Raw genomic sequence first — 18,192 nt, forward strand, 5'->3', positions numbered from 1 at the left:
ACTCACGAATTGTGAGATCATGACCTGAGCCGAAATCAAGAGTCAGACACTTAACCTACTGAGCCACCCAGGCACCCCATATGACAATGGATTTTAAAACAAATAAAATACATACTATAAAATTGGTTCAAAACAATAAACTTAGAACAAATAAATATCTAAGTCCTACTGAAACCAAATCTGAGCTCAAATATCTATCCAGCAGGACTTTGATGGCAGATAATGGCACATTAGTAATTTAGATATTCTTGCCCACTGAAAACAAGTAAAAAAAGGTGCAGAAGATATTTTTGTAACCAGTTTAAAGAAATAAGACAGAATTGTCCCATTAGACTTCAGTTACAACAAGTAAATTCAAAGGCAAAATTACTAAGGATTTCAAGGGGTTGAGAACAGAGCATTAAGACATTCTAGATCTCCTGAGTGCTGAGCCCTACATGAATGCACAGATCAACAACACCCATGAACCATGTAGCCACAACTACAGAGTCCCTCTCAAGGCAATCAGTAAATTGAAACCTCCTTGAGGATGAGATCACTTTTTTTCGAAGATTTTTGTTCCTTGGGAGAATATAGCACATAATCTGATTTGCTTTTTGTAAATTTCACTTTTTACACTTGGTGGAAATTTGATGCAAGTGGTAACAGAGAGTCTAGTTAAGAAGCTCTCTTTAAAAAAATTTTTTTTAAATGTTTATTTATTTTTGAGAGAGAGGGAGAGAGAGAGAGAGAGAGACAGAGTGAGAGAGGCGGAGAGGCAGAGAGAGAGGGAGACACAGAATCTGAAACAGGCTCCAGGCTCTGAGCTGTCAGCACAGAGCCACATGTGAGGCTCAAACCCACAATCCGTGAAACCATGACCTGAGCCGAAGTTGGACGCTTAACCTACTGAGCCACGCTGGCGCCCCAAGAAGTTCTTAAAATGGTCTTACCGTTAGTGAAAATGTTCATTCTGCTCTGCTATTGATTTGAATATCATGAAAAATTTGTTACTAGAAATCACTTAAAAATGCTTTGCTTACCAATCCTGAGAGATCAAATTCCCACGGAATATTTTTCACTGACAAAAATAACATGTAAGTGTGCCTTTTCTTGTGTTTGGTGTTCCCTTTTCTTACAGATATTGAATAATAAGATGAGCTCCTTGAATATGAATTCCATGCTTCACTGAAACCATTTTCAACTAAAATAAAACAGGAATATATTAAACATATGTATAACAGAAATATTGCTTCCTAAATATTTTCCATGGCTATTGAGGAAATGCTCCAATTTGACTACATTTCCAAATGGCTTCAATAAGCACCAAACACTGCCAAAGATCCCTTTTAGTTTCTACAGACCCGGCATCTATAATAGTATACACGAGGGAGAGAGGAAGAGCAAATGGGCACAGCTGTCTTCATAAACAAGCACAAAACTATTTTCTGCAGAATAAAGCCCCCGCTTTATGGAAGTAAATATAAAATAGAAGGTCAAAGCCAGTATTTTTCAGGTGAACACATTGCAGCAGCTGCTGCTCTGTGTCCTTCCCTTTTCTTTTAGTAGAAGCGAAAGAGTCCTCAAGCAAACAATGAGCTAACCAATGCTGGTGTTTTATTCAATTAGATTTTGAAGGACAGAACGCTAGAGATATAAAATCTATGCTTCTGTGCAAATTCATAGAGACTTAAAGGGAAAGAAATGCTATCATTTGGGTTTTGAACTCGAGGTAATTTCAGAGATATCTAATCAAAGCATTCTATATAACAAACGAGTTCATTTCACATCACAGAGGAGCTAGTGACTTATGGAAGGATAGTGATCAAGTTCATTTTTTAAAAAAGAAAGTGCTCAATTTTGCAGATGAAAAATATATGTATGGATAATTTAATGAAAGAAGTTATTAATCATGCTTTATTACTATTACTATTCCTAGTTCATTAACAATTTTTAACAGTACTGGACTATACAGATGGTTAAATACTAAACAGGAAAAAAAATCTACCAAAATATTTCAGAGCTGTTACTGTGTTACAACTTTTTAAAGTATTTATAAAGACAAATATCTATTTTTACTATGACAAATTATTGTGCCTACAAACTTATGAAAAGATTTAAGATGATACTACAAACTTTCTAAAAACTGTCCACATTTAGTGGTGCTACATATAAAATATACTGTGTATATTAAATACCACTAAAGTGATATTTATAGATGTATACATGTATAATATATATAATATGTGCATTTGTGTATTATATAGCATACTAGGCAGAGATGTTTTTATAATATATTTACATATAGCTGAAATCTATATATAATCACTGCAGATTTCTTTGCCTTTTCAGAAAGGCAGAAAAGTTGTATAACCTAACATGAGATATCTGTTACAAAGAATGACAGTTCCATGAATTTAAGCTTGGCTATCCATCTCTACCTTGGATTTAAGAACACATTTTGATGATTCATACGTAGAGTGTAAGCATAATATGGATGATAACGTGACTTCAGGCTATAGAAGCCCATAAATAAAAGGAAATGAAAACTTTCATAGAAGTAATCCACATAAGAAATCATTTAGTAAAATTGCAGAAACTTACCCTAAATTTGTATGATGGGTACAATTCCCATAAAAGGAAAAATAAATGTTTGTAGTTTCCATTTTTTAACACATTTACACAGAGTTCTCCCTCCTCGCCTCAAAAAATATTTTGAAGTTTTATAGTGCCTGGCATAAGTTTTCTTCCAGTTCCTTGCATTTTGAAACATACTCAATAAGATGTGATTAATTAATTAGTTAATGGGAATCAATCATTTGTTTTCCACAATTAATCATATTGGCTAGAGCAACACTTCTCAAAACTTAATGTGTATATAAATCACCTGGGAATCTAATTAAAATATTGATTCTGATTCAGTAGGTCTGAACAAAGACTCTACATTTCTCTTTTTTTTTTTTTTCAAATCACAAGATAACTTTTAATAGCGCTAAAGATAGGAACTGTAAGGAGACAAGGAGAAACATAAAGGCTTACATAAAATCTAATATAGGACTAGGGATAGCTGAAATATATTCTTCTAAACACTTCAGGAAAATAAGACTTATTCCTATCTCTACAATATTCTTGTTTCACTTCCCCACCCTTCCATTTTTTAGTTTAGGTACTTCCCGACTTACAGAGGACTATGTTATAGGAGTTTCTGAGCTGGCTATTCAAAACCTTGGAATATACTTTCCAAGAGACAAAGCATCTAAATGGCACTCATGTTCCATGGCTAACCATAAACACTTGTGTGGTTTGTTTTTTAAGTGCGGCTTAAAAATAGGGCTTCATGTGCCAGCTTGAGGTCTGAGTTCTGGAGTCCATTCAATGTAGAATGAAAATGTTGAAGGACAAAGGAAATCACTTCCCATATTTCTTAATGTCAAGCTTGTCCTTGACAGACATCTCAAGAAGGAAGTGTTTGTTTGCCTTTCTGATAGGCAAAGCAAGGTTCTGCCTCTCCTTTCCCTGGGACTCAGTTTGGTGGGGTTAGTGAAGGATGTGGCTCAGACATTCACAGGCACATATAAAGACTCTACATTTCTACAAGTTTCTGGGTGCTGCTGGCCAGCAGACCACACGTGGTATACCAAGGGACTAGAATACTGAGTCATAGTTATTTGTTTCTGTTCCCTCCCACACACAGGCACTCGACAAACACAAAGTGAGCATGAACTGTGAACCAGCCACTGTGCCCTCCAAAAGGTAAATTTAAGTATAAATTCAGCATTTACAAATTTCTTGCAGCATTATTTATGATAGACAAGGCACGGAAGCAACCAAAGTGTTTATCAATGAGTATATTTCTTCATAAAGAAATATAAAGAATATATATAAAAAATAAAGAAATTATAGGTACAATGAAATGTATGTATAAAATGCAATATTATTCAGCCATGAAAGGAAGGAAATCTTCCCATTAGCCTCAACATGGATTAAACCTGAGGGCATTATGTTATGTGAAATAAGCCAGGGGGAGAAAGATACATATTATATAATCTCACTTCTATGTGGAATCTTAAAAAACAACAACAACAACAAAACCAAAAAAACCCAAAACAAAACAAAGAAAAAACACACAAAAACCAAAACCAAAACCAGAAACAAGCTTTAGATACAGAGAAGAGATTGGTGGTTGCCAGAGGTAGACAGGAAGGGTGTGGAAAAAATGGGTGAAGGGGATTAAAAGGCACAAATTTCTTGGGGCACCTAGATGGCTCAGTCAGTTGAGCATCCGACTTCAGCTCAGGTCAGATCTCACAGTTTGGGGGTTCGAGCCCTGACAGCTCAGAGCCTGGAGCCTGATTTGGATTCTGTGTCTCCCTCTCTCTCTGCCCCTCCTCTGCTCATGTTCTCTCTCTCTCTCAAAAAAGAAATAAACATTAAAAAAATTTTTTTAAATGCCCAAACCTCCAGTTATAAAATAAATAAGTCATGGGGATGTACATGGTGACATGATGTACATGTGCATGGTGACCATAATTAATAATACTGTATTGTATATTTAAAAGTTGTTAAGAGGGTAAATCTTAAAAGTTCTCCTCACAAGAAAAAAAAACTGCAACTGTGGTGATGGAAGTTAACTAGACCTACTGTGGGTGATCACTGTGCAATATATACAGACATCGAATCATGTTGTACACATGAAACTAATATAATGACATGTCAATTATATCTCAATAAAAGAAATAACGATTTTTATAGTAAAATTTAAGTGTAATCAGGCTTTTGAAGTTCTTTTTCCTTTGTATTTTGTTTATTCTATGTCAGTTATGGAAAATAGGTTGAAAATGCCTTAGGGAAAACATGAGTTAGGAATATTTGCTAGACGTGCTTGGGAATAAGTAATGGTCGGTAAGTTGACTTTTTGCTAAGCACCATTTAAATTCTGGAGGAAACAATCCTCATAAAGTGTTACTAAAAGGAATGTCTTCCATTTTCCCTGCTAAAACGGTATAAAAGCACAGCCTGGCAGTTCGGTTATGATATTCCACCAAAGTTCATTTTCCTCAAGACTTGAATCCTCTCATCTTTTCTTAAAGAAAACCCCATGGAAAGAGGATAGGCTTTGGATAGAATTGGGGTTTATATACATATCCCACTTACTTGTGTGATGGTAGAGGATGTACATCAACTCCTGAGGCTGGTTTCTTACCTATGATCATGGGGTAACAAAAATATCTTGCACTCATTTAAAACCTATGTATCGAACACCTCCAATGTGCAGGCACTGTTGTAGCCCTGGGAGCGGATCACTGAACAAATGGACATAGACTTCTCCTTCATTTGTCTGTTGGGTGGAAATAATGCATATAAGTAGCGTCTGGCACACACGACCTGACACTCTAAAATGGGAATAGTTAGCTTTATTTAGTTACTGTCTAGAGCTCTCTAGGAGCTCTAGATCAGGAGAGCTTCCATTTGCATACATTTTCCTAACATCTGTCACTTCCATAACACTTAACCAAAGCCAGGCAGGGTGCTGAGTGCTTTATGCAGGTGTCTATACTCACGTAATCCTCACCACAAGCCTGTGAGGCAGGCTGCTCTCACTTGACAAGGATGAGAACCCTGACGTTCAGAGAGGAAATGAAGGCATTTCCCAGGCCCCAGAGCTGGTAAGTAGCAGGACTGGGATCTGAACTCAGAGAGTTTGGTTGCAGAGACCCTACTCTTCACCACAATGCCTTAGAGTAATGAAATTAGAGCCATTTAAAACTAATTCAAAAGTTTCACTTCATGCATTAAACACGCCTATGTCTGGCTGTGTATTAGATAGGTTTATTATGCCCTCTGGCGGAAGACCAAAGAAAGGAAAGAAAAGGAGCATTAAGTGCTGCAGGAGGAGAAAGTAGCAAGTTTACTGACATTCTTGGCTCTTGAAAAGTTTACAGGCTTATGAAAATGGCAAGAAAACCTTCTAGGAACAAGACAAGAATGCTGAGTAAGACTCGGAGTAGTGAACACGATGCAGATCCCTCCCATCCTGGCTACACACAAATAAGTCTCCAGAGTGACAAGTGTCCAAAAAAATTGGGAGATAAAATTTCAAGAGATAAACAGCAGAATTATCAATTTTACTAGAAATAATTTCAGTTAAAAAAAGTATTTGTAGACAGGTCAAAAAACATGAACCTGAGGCTATTGCACACTATCTTGTCAGGAATGAATTGTTAATGGGAAATGTGGCATTTCCTTTACTGGACCACTAGAATTTTCAGTATTTGTGAATTCCTGGGTCATGGTCTCCTCAGGTGCCTCAAGGCTGCCTTTGCATCCCATACCCTTCATTCCCCAAGCAAATGCAGGTGCAGAATACATGTTATTTCTTTGCTTATCAGACTATACACTCAAGTAGTCAAAGCCAATAGGCCTTAAACGTAAGCTGACTGGTGCAAATTGCCAACCACATGGCATTTTATATGCAGTCAGAGATGTTGACACCTTTGCTGTGCTCAGGCAGCAGAAGAGGGTGGGGAGTGTCGCCCTCTTATTCTCTCTTCCTTCAGTCCCAGCAGCGATAAGCACCTTGTTGCTGGAGGCCAGGAGATGCTCAGAAAGACTCTTAATTCCTGGTATTCTCTGGAGTGGTGAGAAACCACCGCCCTCAACCATGCTCTCTGCTCCTTACAGTTTCTCTCAGGAAGAAGGTGATGGTATTAAATGAGTAATTGTGCGTCCACATTCTGAGAATCTGGGACTTTGCGTGGATATTAATTTATCTAGAGAGAGAGAATATGATCTAATATGCTCTAAGACTAAAAAACTGATCCTTTAGTAGGCTGACCCACTGTTACCGTTATCTACCCTTTTTATTTTCCTATGATCCATTTACCTCTCACTTAGAGAGCTTTTAACTCCTCCTCTGGGAAGAAAAAAAAATCGTTCTTAAATATCCCGAAGTATTTTTACTCAAAATTAAAAAAAAAAAAAGTTTACTTAAAAAAATAATAACTTAGTACTATTCCTTAAAAAAAATGTGTCGTGAACTTAGGACAACAAAGCACGTGCTTCTTTGAGTTGTCAGAATCTCTAATATCACTTCGTACTCTCCTCTTCTGCCGCCCTATTCTGACGTCTTTAAAAAACAGCTTCTAGAGCACCTGGGTGGCTCAGTCAGTTGAGCCAACATCTGACTTTGGCTCAGCTCAGGTCAGGATCTCACGGTTCTGGAGTTTCAGTCCCTCTTCGGGTGAGCATGACTCCTGTTTCACGTGAGCTTGAGCCCCACATCCGGTGAACAGGAGCCCGGCTTGAGCCCCGCTCTCTCTCTCTCTCTCTCTCTCTCTCTCTCTCTCTCTCTGTCTCTGTCTCTGTCTCTGTCTCTCTCTGCCACTGGCTCAACTTGGGCCCTCTACCTCCCTCTCAAAAACAAAACAAAGAAAAAAAACAAAAACAAAATAACAGCTTCCACCGGATTTTTCTCAGCTCTATCACTTTTTCCTATTGTGTGAAGAAAACGGGGGATAAGGGTGACTTTATAGTAAAGGGACTTCTAAGGCTGTCCCACATTCCCGCTTGGAATCCATACAGTGATTTGTTATTGTACCTCTCCTACAGAGCTTACCTCTGCTCCTGAAACCACATAAGCCCCGTGACCAGTTCTTTTCTGAATTCATCACAGGGCATGGCAAATATTTTCACCTTTTCACCTTTGGAAAAAGAAAAGGGGAGAAGGGGAGGAACAAGAAAAAAAGGTAATTCTTATTATCATCCAAGATTTTTTCAGTATTTCCTTTGTTCTGATGCTTTTGTTAGAAGTAATTTTCCTTCCATTCTCTTGCTATATTTTGCTTACTTTGTATTTTTTTGTCTCAACTATAGTTAATTTAGTATTTCTTTTTCTTCTTACCCCTTTGACTTTCTCAACTGGACTTTGTGTTGGAGTCACAGAACATGAATTATTTGAGTGATTATTTTCTTAATTTCTACAAGGAAGATTCATACATAACTGGTGCCATTCTAAATGCCTAGGAGGAATGTTAATTTATTATATACAATAGATGCCTTAGGTTATTAAAACTCAATTCTCCCCTGGAACCCTAGTTGAGAAAGACTGAATTTGACCTCACCCAGCATACTGCCTTGCACATAGAAGGTACTCAATAAATGTTTTTTAATAAACAAGTAAATGAATAACTGTAAACTTCTGTGAGCTTTGAAGTCATATGAAATTTTATTCAATCCATGCTTTAACAAAATTATTTTCTACCAATAAGGTGACTTTGTCTGCTTATCTACTGAAGACAAAAGAAACCTAAATTCTCAAGAGTAAAAACTATAGGTGATGGAAAATTTAACATGAGATTATTCTCACCTTATCAAAATTATAGAATGATTTAGGAAGGACCTTCTTTATTTAGACTATCATAAACATCCAGTATTAATATTTTGGCCCAAATAAAAAAAACTACATTTGGCCCAAATTACAACTACATTTATTTATTATGTACCAGATATTGTATTAGAACTTTACCTACATTCTCTAATGTAATCATTATGTTAACAATATCAGGTAAGCATTATTACCTCTCTATAAATATGAAAACTAAAGCTCATAGATGTTAAAAACTTGCCCAATGTTAAAAGTAAGTGGAGAGTCAGGATTCTAAACCAAAAATGTCTGTTATTGTGCTTTCCACATTTTGGGACACAGCTATCCCATGGGTGCTTTGGACAAATAAAAGTTCAGGTTTATCTACTATATGACAATGTGGCCTCCTCTGCTTATAGGTGGAGCTTTCTTCTGCATATTGGCAGCATAGAAAGAACTATAGTAACAAAATACAGTGGGTGTTCAGCCATCAGCACTTACAAGAAAGGGGATGGTTCCTTCCTTTCCACTTTTACCTGAATGACAGTAACTTCTTTTCACTGTCTATTCTATAATCCTTTTGAAATCCAATGACAAGGTACAGCTGGACTCTTGTGCTCTTTTTTTCATTCTCATCTGTGTCCAATATGTAAAGGGATTTGGGGCCAAAAAATAAACCCCAATAACCAAAACAAAAAAGGCATTAGCAGAATAGTGTTTTACATACCTCAGAGGATAGGTCCTGTCAAAGTTCAGGGAGAAAGGAAAAGCTTTGTCCTGAGGAAAGTGAGCAGGGACGCTTCTGAAAAGGGTCACCGCAGGTGCTACTGTTGATGTGGAGGCAAAGTACAAGTTCCACAGCATTCCCTTGACTAAGTCAGCCTGAATCCATCCAGTGGTTCCTGCAATTCATCCATTCCACAAATATGAATTTAGCGTTTTCTGGGTGATGGGAATACAAAGATCTGACCTGTGTTGGCACCTGACAGGTAACCAGGTACTTGGGAGTAAGGATGGGGACAGAGGTTGAGATGAGGAGCAACTTACCACAAACCCATGAGTGGAAGGCATTCTAAAAAAAATGATCCATGTCGATTTAGACCTCTAGTCTTTCTTTTTCTAGTAAATGCCCTCTCATCTCCATATCTAGAACTTAACTTACTAGAATGTATGGTGGATCTGGGTATTAGGGTACTATACCGTGACCTGTTTAGGTCATGGGCCAGAAAAGACTCCTCTGATACTTATTTGTTATGTGATCTTAGAGCAACACTGTTCAATAGAAATGTATTGAGAGCCACATATGTCATTTAAAATGTTCTAGATGCCACACTAAACATTTCTTTTCACAGAATTTTATTTAACCCAGTGTGTCCAATATATCATTATTTCAGTAAGTAGTCAAAGTAAAAATTATTAAGGAGATTTTGCTTTTCCTCATACCAAGTCGTCAATATCTGGTGAATATTCTACATTTACAGTAAATCTCAATTTGGATTTGGATGGGCCACATTTCAGTGTTCAATAGCCACACATTGCTACTGCACTGAACAGTACTGATCTAGGCTTTCGATATCAATAATGGATAAAGATGCTGAAGATAAGCAAGACCTGTTCTTACGACTCGAGACCAAAAAGTAAAGAGTTTATATCTACCTATCCTTGCTTAACACTATGTTGTGGACTTTATTTTTTAATTTGACAATACAAATTGCATAGAAGGACAGTCATATTATTTCATGCATTTTTATATTAAACTTCACGTGAATGAACAAACTCAAAAGTGTGGTGTTGAAAGAGCACCATCTTGTGGCGGTGTGTTGTTTACGTTGTTGAAACAATCTGGGGAAAAGGGAACAGTACCAAACAATCTGGGTAAGATTATGAGTTTCAGAAACTACTCGGTGATAGTCAAGGAACTATCATTATTTCCTCTCGTATGCAGTCCTTTTGGCAGGTCCTCAAGATGTGTGAACTGGGCATAACAGACTTCCCAGTCAGAGGACTTAGAAGTGCTAAACGCTGGGTGCCACATCAGTGCAACATGAACCTTGGCTAAAGGCAAGCTAGGATTCAGTGCTGATGTGCTATATATATCACAATATCACAATGTGTATATCACAATATATCACAATGTGTATATATATATATATCACAATAACCATGAAAATACTACATATTAAAGTGTGTTCATTCTCCCTTTTGTAGCAGACTTACAATAGTCCATTTTTGTGATCATACCAGTCCCAAACCTATTTTGGCCTGAGAGCATGGCTTCCTTCCTTAGGGAATATTCTATACAGCTGCAAGGTGGCCTATCATCCTATGTTTGAACCAGTATTGATTTTAGACCACGTAATTACATGTCTAAAAAAGGGTGTGAGAAAAGACTTTTTTTCATCTTTCTCTTGCCCAGTGCTCCTAAAAGGGTTTGCCCACTCCCTATAGTTATCTATGACTACATAACAAATAATCCCCAATTTTACAGGCATAAAACAACAAACATTTCTTACCCCACAGTTTGGGGGTGAGTCAAGAACTTGGGAGAAGTTTAGTACATGATTCAAGTTGCACTCAGCATGTTGGCAGGGACTAAAGTTGTCTGAAGGCTTGATTGGAACCGGAGGACTTGCTTTCAAGAAGACTCAACCTTAACAATTGGCAGGAAGCCTCAGTTCTTCACTTGGGACTTTCCAAAGACCTAAGTGTCTCAGAGTGTGGGCCTTTATGGAAGCTGCTCGCACTTGACCTTCCCCTAGTGAGTGACCTGAGAGAGAGAGAGAGAGAGAGAGAGAGAGGTAAAAAAATCACAATGTCTTTTATAACCTAGTCTCAGAAGTGACATGCCATCTCTTCTGCTGTTTTCTATTAGTCACAGTGACAAAACCTGATCCAGGACAGTAAAGCAAAGGTGCAAATATCAAGAAGCTGGAATCACTGGGGAACATTTTAGGGCTGACTAAAACAGTCCCATCCATTTTACATGAAAATTAACACTTAGTCCTCTCCACAAACTCTCAAAAATCTATTATGGCTTCAGCTGAAAATCCAGAATTTTATTACCTAACTCTGGTCTTGGTGTAGATGAGGCCCCTTAGGCATATTCCTGAAATACAGTATAGTTTTTCTTTTTCAATCTAAGCATCTGTGAACTAAAGGGATAACTTATCTGTCTCCTAAACCCCCAGTACAGAATGGTGACACAGGGAGAGGAATGTCTTCAGTTCATGAAGAAGTCAAAGAGGTCCATTTTTGTTATTTCTATTTAACACTGCACTGGAGATTCTAGCCACGGCAATTAGACAAGAAAAATGAATAGAAATCACCCAGACTATAGAAAAAAAAGAATTAGATCCTTCATCTATTGCTGGTGGGAATTTACAATCATGTAGCCAGCTGTTACGAAAAATAGTTTGGCAGTTCTTTAAAAAAATTAGACACAGGGGGTACCTGAGTGGCTCAGTCGGTTTAGGTGCCTGACTCTTGATTCCAGCTCACATCAAGATCTCACAGTTTCTGAGATGGAGCCCCCACATTGGGTTCCACACTGACAGCATGGAACCCACTTGGGATGCTCACTCTCCCCCTCTCTCTCTGCTTCTCCCCTAATTGTGCTGTTTCTCAAAAATAAATAAATAAACTTAAAAAAAAGTCTTAAAAAATTAGATACAGAGTTACCATGTGATTCAGCAATTCCAACCCTAAGTAAACCCAAGGTAATCAAAAACATATGTTCAGATAAAAACTTATATATAAATGTTCATAGAAGCACTATTCATAATAGCCAAAAAGTGAAAACAACCCAAATGTCTATCAATTGGTGAATGGATAAACAAAATGTGGTATATCCTTATAGTGGAATATTAAACAAAATATAATTATAGCTAATTAAGTAACAAGTTGGGTTAAAATAAAATCATAAACATACTCAACCCAAAAGAAAGCAGAAAAATATAAACAAAGAACAGATGAGAAAAATAGAAAACAAATATCAAACTGGTAAAATCTAACCATATCATAATCACATTAAATGAAAATGGTCTAATTATTCCAATTAAAAGGCAGAGATTATTGATTTCTTAAAAAACTAATACTTGATTATATGATGCCCAGAAGAAACATACTTCAAATACAAAGACAAAAATAAGTTAAAGTAAATGGATAGAAAAGATATACTAGACCAACATTAGTTAAAACAAAAACAGCAACAAAAATCTGGAGTGCCTATTTAATACTAGACAATGTAGACTCCACAGTAAAGATATTACCAAGGATTTAAAAAGTCATTTTAAAATGAAAAGGGGAGTATACATTTTTTCTTATTTATTTATTTATTTACTTACTTACTTACTTATTTTTGAGAGAGAGAGTGCATAAGCAGGGGAGGGGCAGAGAGAGAGAGAGAGAGGGAAGCACAGAATCTGAGGCAGGCTCCAGGCTCTGAGTTAGCACAGAGCCTGACGTGGGGCTCAAACCCGTGAACCAGGAGATCATGACCTGAGCCGAAGTCGAATGCTCAACCGACTGAGCCACACAGGTGCCCCAGGGAATATTTTTTAAATTTAATTTATAGATATATATTTTTAATTTAATATATACTTATATTTTCAATATATTCCCAGGTGCCCCAGGGAATATATTTTTTTATGTTTATTTATTTTGAGAGAGAGAAAGAGAGAGTGAATGCTAGCAGGGGAGGGTCAGAGACAGAGGGAGACAATTCCAAGCAATCTCTGTACTATCAGTGCAGAGCCTGGAATGGGGCTTGAACCCATAAGCCTTGAGATCATGACCTGAGCTGAAATCAGGTGCCTTAACCTTAATCAACTGAGCCACTCAGGTGCTCCAGCAAAGGGAGTATTTTACCAAGAAGGCATACCAATTCTAAGTGTCTATGTAGCTAAGCAGAAAGCTGCAAAATACATAACGAAAAAAAAAAGATAGATTTGCAAAAAGAAATAGACAAATCCACAATTACAATTGGAGATTTCAATACCCATCTCTCAATAATAGTACAAGTAAATAGAAATCAGAAAGGATATATAAAATAGAAAAACACTGATTGACATTTATAAGACATTACACCAGAGGCGCTTGGGTAGCTCTTGGTTTTGGCTCAGGTCATGATCTCATGGTTTGTGGGTGCAAGCCCTGTGTCAGGCTCCCTGCTGACAGTGCAGAGCCCGCTTGGGATCCTCAATCTCTGCTCCAGAGCCTACTTAGGATCCTCTCTCTCTGCTCCTCCCCTGCTCATGTGCGCACATGCTCTCTCTCAAAATAAATACACTTAAAAAAGAAATTAAGGCATTATACCAAAGAACAGCAAATTTTATCATCTTTTCAAATAGACATGAAACATTTACCTAGACAGAGCATATTCTAGGCCATGTTTGCCAATAAATTAAGGATTCAAGTCAAATAAAGTAACTTTGACCACAATGAAATCAGAAATCAATAAAAGAAAGATATCTAGAAAATTCTAAAATATTAAGTAAACAGCATACTTTTAAATAACCTGTGGATCAAAAAAATAAATAAAAAAGAAAATTATAATGCATTTATAAATGAACAAAAATAACATGTCCAAATTTGTGATATGTTGCTCAAACAAAACTTAGAGGGAAATTCATAGCACTAAACACCTGTATAAGAAAAGATCGTATCAATGGCCTTAGCTGCCATCTTAAGAATCTAGCAAATTAAGAGTAAATTAATTACTACTTACAGAACAAAGTAAACAAAAACAAATGAACAAGAAACAATGATATGGAAAGGAGAGAGAGACATCTATGAAATAAAAAACTGATTATCTGAGGGGCACTTGTGTGGCTCAGTCAGGTAAGCATCTGACTTTGGCTTAGTCATGATCTCACAATTCGTGAGTGAGAGCCCTGCTTCAAGTGAGTTCGAGTCCCACTTCAGGTGAGCTAGAGCCCTGCCTCAGGCTCCACACACTCTATCTCTGTACCTCATGGTATTCCCTCTCTCTCTCTGCCCCTCACTCACTCCTGTTCTCTTTTTTTCTCAAAATAAATTAAAAAAAAATTTTTTTAAACCTGATTATTTGAAAAGATCAATCTAAGTGATAAACCTCTCATTAAACTGATGAGTAAAAGGAATAAGACACAACCAATATCAGCAATGAAAGAAATGGACATCACTACATATTTTACAAATAGTAAAGGATAATACGGTAATATTGTGACCAATTTATTCCAATAAATTCAGTAAATTAGATTAATAGGAAAATTCCTTGAAAGACATAAATTTCTAAAGATCATCCAGGAAGAAATGGATAAACTGAATAGTCCTATATCTACTGAAAAAATTATATTTTAAACACCTTCCCATAAAAAAAACAAAAAACACCTACAGACTCAGATTGCTTCCTTGGAGAATTCTAGCAAACAGTAAAAGAAGAAATAGCATGAAATTTACACAAACATCCAGAAAATTGAAAAGCAGAGAATATATCCCAAAGACATTGTAAGGAAACTACAGCTCAACATCCCTCATGAATATAATGCAAAAAGTATTAATATGTAGCAAACTGATTCCAACAATATCTAAAAAGGATAACACATCATGAACAAGTGAAGTTAATTGCAGGAATGCATGGTTGCTTTAACAATTGAAAATCAATCAGTAAAATTCATGTTAAGAAACTCAAAAAGAATAACGATATGAGCATATCAATAGGTGGAGGAAAAACATTTGGCAAAATCCAACATCCAATCTTCCTAAAAACTTTCAACAAATTAGGAATAGAAAGGAACTTCTTCAACTTACTAAGGAAGATCTATAAAAACCCTACAACTAACATCAGTCTGAATGAATGCTTTTCCCCTAACATCTGGAACAAGGTTAAGGATGTCTCCTTTTTTATTTCTATTGAATATTTTACTGGAGGTTTTAGCCAATATAATATAATATGGCAAGAAAAAGAAATAAAAAACCTATAGATTATAATGGAAGTCTATAGTACAGACTATATTCAGAAGCCAAAATCATCTACATTGCAAATCTAATGGACTCTCAGTTATAACTGAGTTTATCAAGGTTGTAGGCTACAAAATCAACCAACTGCATCTCAATATATTAACAATGAACAACTGAAAACTGAAATTAAAAATACCACTTACAGGGCTCCTGGGTGGCTCAGTCGGTTAAGTGTCTGATTTTTTATTTTGGCTCAGGTCATGATCTCAGTTCATGAAGACTGAGACCTGCTGTCAGTACAGAGCCTGCTTGGGATTCTCTCTCCTGCTCCTCCCCTGCTCTCTCTCAAAATAAGTAAATAAACTTTAAAAAACAAATACTCATAATAGTATTAAAATATAAAATACTCAGGAATAAATATGACACAAGATGTGAAAGACATATATAATTAAAAGATAAAACACTGCTAAGAGAGGTTTTTAAAGATACAAATAGTACTATGTTCAAGGGCTGAAAAACTCAATGTTAAGATGTCAATTCTCTCCTTATCTAACCCAATAGAATAATATTCATTACAATCCCAGTAAAAATTCCATTAGGTATTTTTGTAGAAACTGGCAAGCTAATTATAAAATATATGTAGGAATGCAAAGGACCCTAGAATAGACAACTTAAAAATTAATTTTTTTTGAAAAAGAAAAAAAATGTCACTACCTGATTTCAAACTTATTTTAAAGCTAGTTATCAAGGCAGTGTGGATTGGAACTCAAAAGACAAAGCTCAGTTAAACAGAAGAGAGTCCTGAAATAGTTCATATTTATGTAAAATGGATTGTTACCAAGATGTAAGGCATTTCAGTAGAGAAAGGATAGTCTTGTCAACAAATGGATACTTACTTTGGTCCATACCTCTTAATACCATATTCAAAATTTAACTTCAAGTGGATCATAGACCTAAATGTGAAATTAAAAACTATAAACTTTTAGAAGAAAGTATAGGAGATCTGTATGCTCTTAGGTTAGGCAGGTTTTAGATATAACACTGAAAATATGATCCATAAAAGACAAATAATTGGTAACTTGGACTTCATCAAAATAAAAACTCTAAGACACAGCTAAGAAAATGAAAGATAAGCTATACCCTGATATAGCACTCCTATCCAGAATATATACCCTCAAATACCAATATTAAAACAAACTCAAGTCATTTGTTTACCAAAGAAAATTTATGGTTAGCAAATAACATGAAAAGATGTTAAACATAGTTATGAGGGAAATGTAAATTAAAACCATGATATACTACTACACCTGTATTACAATGGCTGAATGGCTAAAGCTACAAAGACTGATTATACCAAGTATTACTGAGAACATGAAGTAAATGGAACTCCCATACACTGCTGGTGAAGGTAAAATGCTATAGCTACTTTGGAAAGCATTCTGATATTTTCTTAAAAAGTTGAACATACACTTACTTATATAATCCAAGCATTTCACTATTTAATAAAAGCATACTACCTATCTTACAAAGACTTGTATACGGTTTACAAGATCTTTAATGTTTATTTTTGAGAGAGACAGAGAGTATGAGCAGGGGAGGGGCAGAGAGAGGGAGACACAGAAACCAAAGCAGGCTCCAGGCTCTGGGCTGTTGTCACACAGCCCGACGCGGGGCTGGAATTCATGAACTGTGAGATCATGACCTGAGCAGAAGTCGGATGCTTAACCGACTGAGCCACCCAGGGGCCCCAAGATCTTCATTTCTAATAGCAAAAAAACAAGGGGGTGGGGGGTGGTTGGAAGCTAATGTCCATTAAAAGGTGAATATATGAACAACCTGGTGTATCCAACAGGATACTGCTTAGTAAGAAAAATGAATTAACTACTGGTACACACGAAATGGATGAATCTCTAATGTCTGGTGAAATTAGAGTACACACTTTGACTCCATTTATAAAATGCTAGGAAAGGCAAACTAATCAACATTGACAGATCGGTGATTACCTGGGGACTGACAGGAGGGATTACAAATGTGCAGAAAGAGGGGGTGCCTAGTGGCTCAGTTGGTTAAGCATCTGACCTCAGCTCAGGTCATGATCTCAGGGCTCATTTCCGACGAGATCGGGCACGTTCAGGATGGTATGACCGTAGACTCTCAGGGTTCATTTTGACCCTTGCCTTGGGCTCTGTGCTGACAGATCAGAGCCTAGAGCCTGCTTCAGATTCTGTCTCCTGTCTCTGCCCCTCCCCTGCTTGTGCTCTTAAAACATGAACATTAAAAAAAAATGGGCAGAAATTTGGTTATACTTACATTAATTGTGGTGATGGCTTCATGTGTGTATAGACATATGTCAAATATATGTATATACACACACACACACATTTATATACATATCGAAATGTCAAATTATACTTTCAATGTTGTCTATTGTCAATTTTCCTCAATAAAGCTGCTTAAGTCACTGCTAATTTCATTGGAGGCTTTATTTTATTAGAGAAGACACACCCATAAACCCATTTAAGATAAATCCTCTACCTTAGGCTTCTGCAGAGATGGAACGCAAAGGCCTTGAGGGTCTTTGAAGCTCTATTGAGAATCTGAGGCCCACCCTTAAATCTTTAGGACTTTTTGTCTGAGTTCAAACTCCTAGATTTCATCATATCCATAACTGAAACCAAAATATATTCAACTTTAGAATTAAGGAATAAAAAAATATGTATCTTTATCCTGGGCTCTTATTAGAACAAGTGTTCTGAATGCAGTCAAAGATAACATTTTTACTTTACAATGCAGTCTCCTATAGCTTCCTAATTTAGCTGTTTCTAAGATTAAAATGTTTATCAAAATAAAAGGTTCACATTATTTATTAAGCTTATAACAATTTTATTCATAACAGGTACAAAATTTACATT

This window comes from Puma concolor, chromosome B2 (genome assembly GCF_028749965.1).
Source record: "Puma concolor isolate L17-30 chromosome B2, mPumCon1.1.hap2, whole genome shotgun sequence".
Lineage (NCBI taxonomy): Eukaryota > Metazoa > Chordata > Mammalia > Carnivora > Felidae > Puma > Puma concolor.